This window comes from Salmo salar, chromosome ssa06, assembly GCF_905237065.1.
Source record: "Salmo salar chromosome ssa06, Ssal_v3.1, whole genome shotgun sequence".
Taxonomy (NCBI): domain Eukaryota; kingdom Metazoa; phylum Chordata; class Actinopteri; order Salmoniformes; family Salmonidae; genus Salmo; species Salmo salar.
The window spans coordinates 53,533,898-53,545,322 of NC_059447.1; the positions used below are offsets into that span (position 1 = coordinate 53,533,898).

Below are 11,425 nucleotides of genomic sequence, written 5' to 3' on the forward strand. Positions count from 1 at the left end.
TCTGGCATCCATGTTGAATCCCTGACCAGTGGACTGTCCTGAAGGTGCTGATGTACTAAGAGCCCCAGTCCCTGCAGAAGATGTTCTGGTTCCGTGTCAACAGGAGCCATCAGCATTCCTGTCCTGATTTTTTGGCATTGGTTGACCTGGTCCTGTCCTTTCCTGCCTCCACAGCTGAATATGAAAGGTTTCAATACCATGAAACAGGTGAAAACCGATTGGCGGTCCAACCTAAAGTCTGATACACTGTCAGATCTCCTTATGTTCCAGCTGTCCTCCTCAGAGATTCGGGAGTATGATCCGATTAAAGCTGTGATGCTGTGGCACCAGGACTCTGTCAGGAGCAAGAGGCCAGTTTTCATGGACCATGCAAAGAGGGTGATTGCAGTAGAGAGTGAGTAGTCTGATGAGGAAGTTTAAGTTGATTAAGCATCTGATAGGTTTTGTAAACCTTCAAACTTACTGTTTGATCCTTAAGTACATTTAATAGCATAATACTTCAGTAGACTTTAGTTCAAGACTTCTTCAGTTGTATTCGGGCTGGGAAATTAAATCTAGCCACAGCCAAAATCTCTAAAGTTTATATTTTAGCAGAGTATTTCTACTCAAAGTGAAGGATTTGTAGACCTGCTTCCCCTGTTTCCCCTTTGTATCAGGAGAGCACCAGTTCTATGTCCACTGCACATAATTGTATCAAACCATTGTTATCCTGTTTTGACTTCAATGTACTCTTATCCTTTGTATCTGATATGTTTTGTTTATTTCATTGTGTGCCCACTGTTAGGCGTTTTTGCAGTCTGTACAGCACATTTGGTCAACTACAGTTGTTTTTAAGTGAGCTCTACAAATAAACTTGATTTGAATAACTGTTGATCAATATATTACAATAATTGTGTTTCAAATTTCTCTCTGGCCTCTTCTTTAAGTTTGTATTCAACCTAATAACTTTTCTCAATGAAATGTACTGAAATGAATGTATATGTGACACAAAAAGGCAATTTATTATTTTGGCCAGTAAAAAAATATGTTTGGCTGGTGGATTTTTTCATCTACCAGTCCCCTTGGCAGGTGAGCCAAAAAGTTAATTTCGGACACTGGTTGCAGCCAAGGGGTGAAGAGCCTCTGTAAAGCCCACAAGGAGAGGTGCAAACAGGTATAGAAAACACACACACATAGTTGACAAAGCTACAAAAGAGAAACATTCTGTAAATAACCAGATAAGATACTCAAGTGAGAGAGTGGTGTGGAGCCATCCTCTTTCCTTCCTCGAATAACTCGACAAAACTGTCTTTGTTTCGGGGACGGTCTTATTTTTGCGACAAAACCGCCACTGACATGACCGCCACCTACAGCTGCTGTTGAGAAACCAGGGGAGACTGAAGATCTAACACTAATTGCTAATAGTCTACTAGAGGGGGATAGCACACCTCCCTGTAGTAATTGCAGATTGCCTAGGAGAGGTGAAACCACTCCCCCTCCAATACAGCCACTTATTAGCAAAACAAGTCACAAATTGCCCTGCCCCTTGATCCTAGTTAATGTGTCAACAACTATCTGCAAATGATGATTAGTCAGCAGTTCACACAGCACTTCTTTGATATTATGACGGTCCACAAACAAAGGTTATAGGTAGGTGCATGCCACCACTTATTGTATTGGCTGTGTATCAGCCTACTCTTCTTTACTTTGAATTCATTACACTTTGTGAAGAAGAAAAAAAACGAAACTTACACCCATTAAATCCTCACCACTACTCCGGCCACATCTGATCCTACTCCAGGCCGCCAGCAGCATGCGAGGACGGGACAATATTGTTCAAAACATCTTGGAAGTCTTTTGCAGTAAAATCTTGTACACTCAAGTACTTCTCTGCAGCTGCCGCCACAACATCTATCCTCTGTGATTTACATTCCATTCCTGTGGTACATGTAACGGCTGTCGTAGAGAGGGGACCAACGCGCAGCGTGTTGATTGCTCATGATTAATATTTATTTTAACTCAGAACACTAAAGAAAAAATAACAAAGAGAAAACGAAAGCGCACAGTTCTGTCAGGTACAGGAAACTAAACAGAAGACAACTACCCACAAACACAGGTGGAAAAAAAAAACCTACTTAAGTATGATCTCCAATTAGAGACAACGAGGACCAGCTGCCTCTAATTGGAGATCATCCCAAAAAAACAACATAGAAATAGAAACCTAGAACCTAAACATAGAACTACAAAACATAGAAAAACACAAAACACCCCCTGTTACGCCCTGACCAACTCTACCATAGAAAATAACATCTTACTATGGTCAGGACGTGAAAGTACAATTGACAAACATGGCCATGAACACCAACAAAACAACCTTACTGAAGCACGTTATTCCTTTCACTATATATTGGCCTCGGCCTACTTAAAGGGCAAAGATACGCCACTCCAGTTATCACTCTTTTCAACAGTGCCCTTTTCCTGAGAGGAAAGCAAGTCACAGTTCTTGTCCCCAGTCACGTGATGCGGAGCGCACGCTCCCTCTGGACTGCAGAAATGCAAAAGATCTACACGATTCCACTAAGAGTCACTTTCACTGACCCAACATTCCCCAACCTCTTCTCCACCCAACCACACACCATATGATCTGCCAGAAGGCAGGGATCCATTCTCTCCAAAAAATGTCACTCCCACTGGGCCAGAATCATCTTTGTCATCATCAGGACAAAGCTCAAACTGCAGTCTTCACCACACCTGCCACTGCAGTTAATTCATCCTCACTCTCGTCATGTTCAATTTCCTTCTGCAGCTCTTCCAAAAGTTCTGTAAATCCACCACTCCATATTCACTTGAAACAAGTTCCACTTTTCTCCTTTTTTTATTGTTCACCATCTTACCCCGACCTTACGGTCACGGCAGCCCACTCAACCATCTACCGAGCCAGACTATTTTTAAGCCCGAGGTACGGGACTTTTCCTGAGGAACCTATATTAATATTTTGTTACAGTGTGATGCAATCTTTTTCTGGTAATTCTTTTTTGTGATCGTCTTATTTTGGATAATACAGAAATACAAAAGAACCCGATTGTTTTGAAGACATTTATCATGTTTTAAACCTCCCTGGGCAAGGTGGGACGTTTGCGTCCCACCTAGTCAACAGCCAGTGGAATCGCGTCGCGCGAAATACAAATAACCCATAAATGCTATAACTTCAATTTCTCAAACATATGACTATGTTACACCATGTTATAGATACACTTCTCCTGAATCGAACCACGTTGTCCGATTTCAAAAAGGCTTTACAGCGAAAGCAAAACATTAGATTATGTTAGGAGAGTACCCTGCCAAAAATAATCACACAGCCATTTTCAAAGCAACTAGCATGCATCACAAATACCCAAAACACAGCTAAATGCAGCACTAACCTTTGACGATCTTCATCAGATGACACTCCTAGGACATCATGTTACACAATACATGCAATTTTTGTTCGATAAAGTTCATATTTATATATAAAAACAGCATTTTACATCAGCGCATGATGTTCAGAAAATATTTTCCCTCAAATACTGCCGGTGAATCAGCGCCACAATTTACAAAAATACTTGTCATAAACATTGATACAAAATTAAACTGTCATTCAAAGAATTATAGATGAACATCTCCTTTATGCAAACGCTATGAAAGATTTCAAAAAAGCTTCACGAGGAAAGCACTCTTTGCAATAATCTGAGTACTGAGCTCAGAAAAATACACTAGGGTATACAGATAGCCGCCATCTTGGAGTCATCTAAAATCAAACGTTGCATTAGAAATATTCCCTTACCTTTGATCATCTTCATCAGAAGGCACTTCCAGGAATCCCAGGTCCACAACAAATGAATCCTACAGACGAAGAACCATATATGTGACAATTTTTCCATTTTAAGATAATCAGTTATTTTTATATTATTCATTGTGTGTACCACATTGGGTGTTTTATGGTTGACAAATAATTCACCATACTCATATCTTCCAACAACAATTGATATTTTTTTGTTATTTCAAAAATACTTTTTTTATTGTCGTTTTAATTTTTAGAATGTGGAAGAACAGTATATCTCCAGTGATGATTTCAGTTTGTGGAAGAACAGTATATGTGACATTTTGCATGACACTTGTAAGATGTCCTTTTTTAATACCTGATATGATGTTTTAAGTACTTTCAAGTACAGATGCCCTTCATGTAAATAACTTAAATGCAATATGTAGTTAATTCATTTAATGGAGGTTCATTTAAAGGTGGTCTATCAACTTTAGCACCGATGACTTTTCTTAAAAGTTGAGTCATGAAATCTTAGTCTCATTTAAAATGAAGCCCTCAATGTGAACATACCATAGAATAACTACAAAAATAGAATACAATTAAATTAATTCAATCAAAAGAAGTACAACTTGTACATATCAAATATGGATCAATGTGATGTGCCAATATGCATGTCCATTATGCAGGTCCCTAAGGTCAATATTACAAAACGTTCAGAAAACCATTCTCTTTGCGTTTAACACTATGATCTGCAATTAAGTTTTGAATTGCGTTAAACCCATGCTAAAGGCAAGAAACGTCCTGTACTGAGGTGACAGCAGTAAATAAGTATTAACTGCTTAGAGTTGATGCTAAATGTGGTGACAGAGATGTATATTGTAATGAATAAAAAAAAGGGAATCATTAGGATATTTTATTGTTAGAACAACATGTTGCATGTTGATGGGATGTTAGTAAACTATTCTCTGTGCAATACATGTGACTTTTAACCACCTCACTGAAGTGGTCTGTAGTCCAGCTGGTCGCTTGAGAACAGAATCTGGGAGGTGACTGAAGTCTTCACATTGCATCCTCATCACCTTGAATGGTTTTGCTGGTTGTGCTTGTTGTTTCTCGTATGGGACAGTGTAGAAACTGTTGAACAGATGCAGCTTGCGCTCATCAATCAACTTTCCACAATCCTTTCTGCACGTCGTGGAACACGCTCTTCCCTGCAGGATACAGCGTAACGTTACATATAACTAGCTAGCTACTGTAGCCATGTTGAATCATCCGGTGGATGGACAAAAAGTAGCTAGCTATGTTTCTTCTATAATCTAGCAATAACATTTGTAACGATAATGTATAAGTTAGTAGCCAACGAACTTTAGCTAATATGTTTTCTCTATAGTTACAAATTAGACAACCCAGAACATACATGTTAGTTACTGTACTCTATAGCTAGCTAGCTTGATTGTTTGATATACGGTTCTTCCACAGACCTCTTTTGGACAGCTTTTCCCAGTTTTTTCTTGACCCTTACGATTTGTATAGGGTTTTCCCGCATCCCGTAAGATCTTCCTTTGCCTGTCTTTCCATTCTTTTAGTTTTGTTTTACGTTTCTTTCCCACATTTCGGTGATTTTCATCAGCAACAGAAAAGTTGTGCGCTTGTCCGTCCATTCTGAGTGGTGCACATAAACGGTTATTCCACGAGAGCCTATCTTTAAATTTAAACATATTGTTAATTAGCGCGTGGAAAGCTTGTGAAACCGGTTCACTATAGAAAAAGGGTGTCCAATAATGATTTTTCATGTATATCTCGTTTTTTTGAAAAATGTCACATATACGGTTCTTCGTCTGTAGGATTCAAATGTTGTTTTGTTCGATAAAGTCCATAATTTATGTCCAAATAACTCCTTGTTGTTCGTGCGTCCAGTAAGCTACTCCAAGTGTAGAAAGCGCGCGGACGATGTTGCGACGAAAAGTAAAAAAAAGTTGGATTTACGTTCGTTCAAACATGTCAAACGTTGTAAAACTTCAATCTTTAGAGCCTTCAGAACGTGAAGATTCAATAATATTTCAACCGGACGGTCCCTGTGTCTTGAAAAAGGTTTTGGAACGGGAGGATCCACCCTCGTGAACACGCCCCAAGAAGTGATGTCACCCCCTGCCTCAACAACTTCCCCTCCTTGTCATTCGGGCTCTGTTCATCGTAGAAGCTTCAAACAACTTTGTAAAGACTGTCGACATCTAGTGGAAGCCGTAGGAAGTGCACAATTATTACTACGTCACTGTGTATTCAATAGGAAATGACTTGAAGAGAGCCCATGCATCCAGATTTCCATTTCCTGGTAGGATTTCTCTCAGGTTTATGCTTGCCATATGAGTTCTGTTATACTCACAGACACCATTCAAACGGTTTTAGAAACTTCAGAGTGTTTTCTATCCAAATCTACTAATAATATGCATATCCTAGCTTCTGAGTTTGAGTAGGAGGCAGTTTAATATGGGCACATATTTTTCCCGAAATTGTCAATACTGCCCCCTAGCCCCAACAGGTTTTAAGTGTTTATGAAAAGTTCATTTTACAAAACTGAATTTTACATAAGTGTAAATTTGACTAACCAGACAGAACTCATTCCCTCACAACAAAAAAAGAAGATGAATCATTCCATATCTTTGGTTGGCCGATCTACCTGGCACATCTAACAAACAATCTCAAGTCAAGTCAAAACCTTTACAATGTGTCCAGTTTTCTGTGGGTTAGGAGAATATCTGTCGTCAAGCTGATGTTCCCAAAGAAACGTTCTCCAAAAAACAAAACAATTGTTTCATCATTACACTACATCCATTGTTACTGTGGCCGAGCCCATCAAGGCTCTGATTGGTGAACCACTGATCCATTCACAGTTCTTTGTTTGTTGGCAAGATTAGGGACACACACAACAATGCGTTGAACATAGTGTTTAGAACTTACTGTACATATTTGACACACTTTGACATAACATTATCAATGTAACCACGTCATTTATACAGTAATTATTCAACATGTCCCTGGGATTTGAACTCACAACCTTGTGGTTCATGGCATTCGGATCTTCCTTCTACGCCATGATAGCGGACAACATAGGTATCTTTTGGTTATTACTACGGCAAGAGCGTCCAGGAACACAATATTGAGATCATTGGCAATACTTTTGGCTCGAGAGACACATTGGGATTTGAAAATTCAGACCGATTTGTTTGTCAAAAGCAATTTGCATGCCAGAAAAAGGGCAGTTAATTGAAAGTGTATAGGTCCATTATAATTCCGACCTACTTTTTATGTAGTTTCAGACTTTCAAGAGTGGCCTGGAGTAATTTAGCAAGAATGGGTAACATTACAAAAACTTTCTATCTCTAGAATTGTTAGCGGGGTATTACCCAGCTGCTGCTGCTGTTGGTGCCAGCAATGCTAGTTTATTACCTAACCCCGCTGCTCAAGGACCAACAGGACAAGATGGCAAAGATGTAAAAACTAAAGACAGGAAATCATGTCAGAGGGGTATTGACAGATAACTATAGCTCTGAAGAGGACGTCATGATGTCATGTCATGATAGCGGCCAGTTTTAAGAGCAGATTTGGAGGCCACCTGCCTAGCACCAAAATGGCTACTTGTGATGTAAGAGAGAGAACTGCAGTGACTGGTTAAATCTGTCACACACACAGATCACTAGTTACACATTAATGAGCATAATCACTTAAATAGATAAATGAGCAAACCTGCAAAAATTACACATAGGCCTAATATTTCACACACATGCATAAATACGCATGTAGTGTGTGTGCTGAACCTACATACACTCACATGAAAACTGACGCGCGCACGCACGCGCACACACACACACACACACCCACAGCATCCGCCCCATTTGGTAGAGGGTGAAAGGCTGAAGGACACAGACGTAAGCCTGAGGCTGTCGCCGTTGGAGTGACAGTCACCAGGAGAAACTGACTGACTGACTGACTGATTGCCAGTCAGCAATATTAAACTTTTACAATAGTAAATATGATTATGGTGAGTGCTAAACTTGCCGGGTGTCTAAATAGCGAGCCCGTGATGCCTGGGCTATGTACTTAGAATATTGCAAAATGTGCTTTCACCAAAAAGCTATTTTAAAATCGGACATATCGAGTGCATAGAGGAGGTCTGTATCTATAATTCTTAAAATAATTGTTATGCTTTTTGTGAACGTTTATCGTGAGTAATTTAGTAAAATGTTAGCAAATTCCCCGGAAGTTTGCGGGGGGTATGCTAGTTCTGAACGTCACATGCTAATGTAAAAAGCTGGTTTTTGATATAAATATGAACTTGATTGAACAAAACATGCATGTATTGTATAACATAATGTCCTAGGGTTGTCATCTGATGAAGATCATCAAAGGTTAGTGCTACATTTAGCTGTTGTTTGGGTTTATGTGACATTATATGCTAGCTTGAAAAATGGGTGTCTGATTATTTCTGGCTGGGTACTCTGCTGACATAATCTAATGTTTTGCTTTCGTTGTAAAGCCTTTTTGAAATCGGACAGTGTGGTTAGATTAACGAGAGTCTTATCTTTAAAATGGTGTAAAATAGTCATATTTTTGAAAAATTGAAGGTTTTGCATTTCTAAGGTATTTGAATAACGCACCACGGGATTACACTGGCTGTTGAGTAGGTGGGACGCAAGCGTCCCACCTAGCCCATAGAGGTTAAGTCAGAGCTAAAATCTCGTAGTCTTCGTGGGCTTGAAAAGTTTGTAAATTGCCACGTTATTCCTTCAGGCGATCAAGATAATTAGCCTACTTCGTGGACAACATTAATTCAGGATTCCTGAGGTAAGATTACGGTCTGTATACGTTTTGATTGTTGATAAAAAATGAAAAGCTGAAATTTCTTGAGTCAATAATTATTCAACCCCCAAGTCTAAATAATTTAAGGAGTAAAAACGTGCTTAACAGGTCACATAATAAATAGCATGGACTCACTCTGTGTGCTATAATACACCCACTATTTGAATGACTACCTCATCTTTGTACCCCACACATACAGACAATTGTAAGGTCCCTCAGTCGATCAGTACATTTCCAACATAGATTCAACCACAAAGACCAGGAAGGTTTTTCAATGCCTCGCAAAGAAGGGCACCTATTGGTAGAAGTGTAAAAAAAGATGACATTGAATATACAGTACCATTGAACAGGATTAAGTTTTTAATTACAATTCGAATGGTGTATCAATACACCCAGTCACTACAAAGATACAAGCATCCTTCCTAACTGCCGGAGAGGAAGGAAACTGCTCAGGGATTTCACCATGAGGCCAATGGTGACTTTAAAACAGTTACAGTATTTAATGGCTGTGATAAGAGAAAATTGAGGTTGTATCAACTACATTGTAGTTACTCCACAATACTAACCTCATTGACAGAGTGAAATGAAGGCAGCCTATAGAGAATAAAAAATATTCCCAAAACAACCATCCTGTTTGCAACAAGTCACTTAAGTAATACTGCAAATGAATGTGCCAAAAAAAATCTACCTTTTGTTCTGAATAGAAAGTGTTATGTTTGGGGCAAATCCAACACAACACATCACTGAGTACTACTCTTCATATTTCCATGCATGGTGGTGGTTGCATCAAATTAATGGTTTGCTTGTCCTTGTCCTTGGAAAAGTCCTTGGAAAAGGACTAGGGAGTTTTTTAGGATAAAAAGAAATGGAATAGAGCTAAGCAGAGGAAAAATCTTGTGGAAAACCGGGTTGAGTCTGCTTTCTAACAGACAATAACCTAAAACACAAGGCCAAATATATACTGGAGTTGCGTACCAAGATGACATTGAATGTTCCTGAGTAGCCTAGATACAGTTTTGACTTAAATTGGCTTGAAAATCTATGGCAAGACTTGAAAATGGCTGTCTAGCCATTATCAACAACTAACTTCACAGAGCTTGAAGAATTTAAAAAAGAATAATGGGCATATTGTACAATCCAGGTGTGCAAAGCTCTTAGAAACTTACCCAGAAAGACTCACTTCCAAAGGTGATTCTAACATGTTTTGACTCAGGGGTGTGAATACTTATGTAAATCAATTTGTCTGTATTTCATTTTTTATATATTTGAATAGGTTGTTAAGCCAACGTCAAGCTCAAATAAAGTAGGCGTGATTGATACCTCCCTCTAATTGGTACAATCTCAGCTCATGCGTCAGCTGAGGCGGGGCACTCGGGTTTCCTTTCTGAACTGGCTCCGCTAAATTGTTAAATAAGGTGAAATGGAGACTGGAGTGCCACTAAGATGTACAGTGCATTCGGAAAGTATTCAGACACCTTTACTTTTCCCACATTTTGTTACGTTACAGCCTTATTCTAAAATTGATAAATATTTTTTTTCCCTCATCAATCTGCACACAAAATGGATTAAATCGTTTTTCCGCCTCATCAATCTACACACAATACCCTATAATGACAAATACAAAACAGGATTTTAGAAATGTTTGCAAATGTATTAAAATTACAAAACTGAAATATGACATTTACATAAGTATTCAGACACTTTACTCAGTACTTTATTGGCAGTAATTACAGCCTCAAGTCTTCTTGGGTATGACGCTACAAGCTTGGCTCACCTGTATATGGGGAGTTTCTCCCATTCTTCTCTGCAGATCCTCTCAAACTCTGTCAGGTTGGATGGGGAGCGTCGCTGCACAGCTATTTAAAGGTCTCTCCAGAGATGTTCGATCGGGTTCAAGTCTGGGCTTTGGCTTGTCCACTCAAGTACATTCAGAGACTTGTCCCGAAGCCACTCCTGCATTGTTTTGGCTGTGTGTTTAGGGTCATTGTCCTGTTGGAAGGTGAACCTTCGCCCCAGTCTGAGGTCCTGAGCGCTCTGGAGCAGGTTTTCATCAAGCATCTCTCTGTACTTTGCTCATTTCATCTTTCACTCAATCAGTCCCTGCTGCTGAAAAACACCCCCAAAGCATGATGCTGCCACCACCATGCTTCACCTTTGGGATGGTGCCAGGTTTCCGCCAGACATGACGCTTTGCGTTCAGGCCAAAGAGTTCAATCTTGTTTCTCATGGTCTGAGAGTCTTTAGGTGCCTTTTGGCAAACTCCAAGCAGGCTGTCATGAGCCTTTTACTGAGGAGTGGCTTCCATCTGGCCACTCTAACGTAAAGGACTATTTGGTGGATTGCTGCAGATATGGTTGTCCTTCTGGAAGGTTCTGCCATCTCCACAGAGGATCTCTGGAGCTCTGTCAGAGTGACCATCGGGTTCTTGGTTACCTCCCTTACCAAGGCCCTTCTCCTCTGTTTGCACAGTTTGGCCGGGTTGCCAGCTCTAGGAAGAGTATCGGTGGTTCCTAACTTCTTCCATTTAAGAATGATGGAGGTCACTATGTTCTTGGGGACCTTTAATGCTGCAGAAAGGTTTTAGTTTCCACAGATCTGTGCCTCGACACAATCCTGTCTCGGAGCTCAACCAACAATTCCTTCGACCTCATGGCTTGTTTTTTACTCTCACATGCACTGTCATCTGTGAGACCTTACATAGACAGGTATGTGCCTTTCCAAATCATGTCCAATCAATTGAATTTACCACGGGTGGACTCCAATCAAGTTGTAGAAACCTTTGAGAGG

General features: G+C 39.8%; 1 long non-coding RNA gene across 1 annotated transcript; it reads right to left on the reverse strand.

Moving 5' to 3' along the window:
• Positions 1-4,679: 4,679 nt before the first annotated feature.
• Positions 4,680-5,321, reverse strand: LOC123743556 (uncharacterized). Its single transcript, XR_006770413.1, has 2 exons — positions 5,263-5,321; positions 4,680-4,992 (listed from the first exon to the last, which is right to left on the reverse strand). It is a non-coding gene; the product is annotated as an uncharacterized lncRNA (long non-coding RNA).
• Between the last annotated feature and the right edge of the window lie 6,104 nt (positions 5,322-11,425).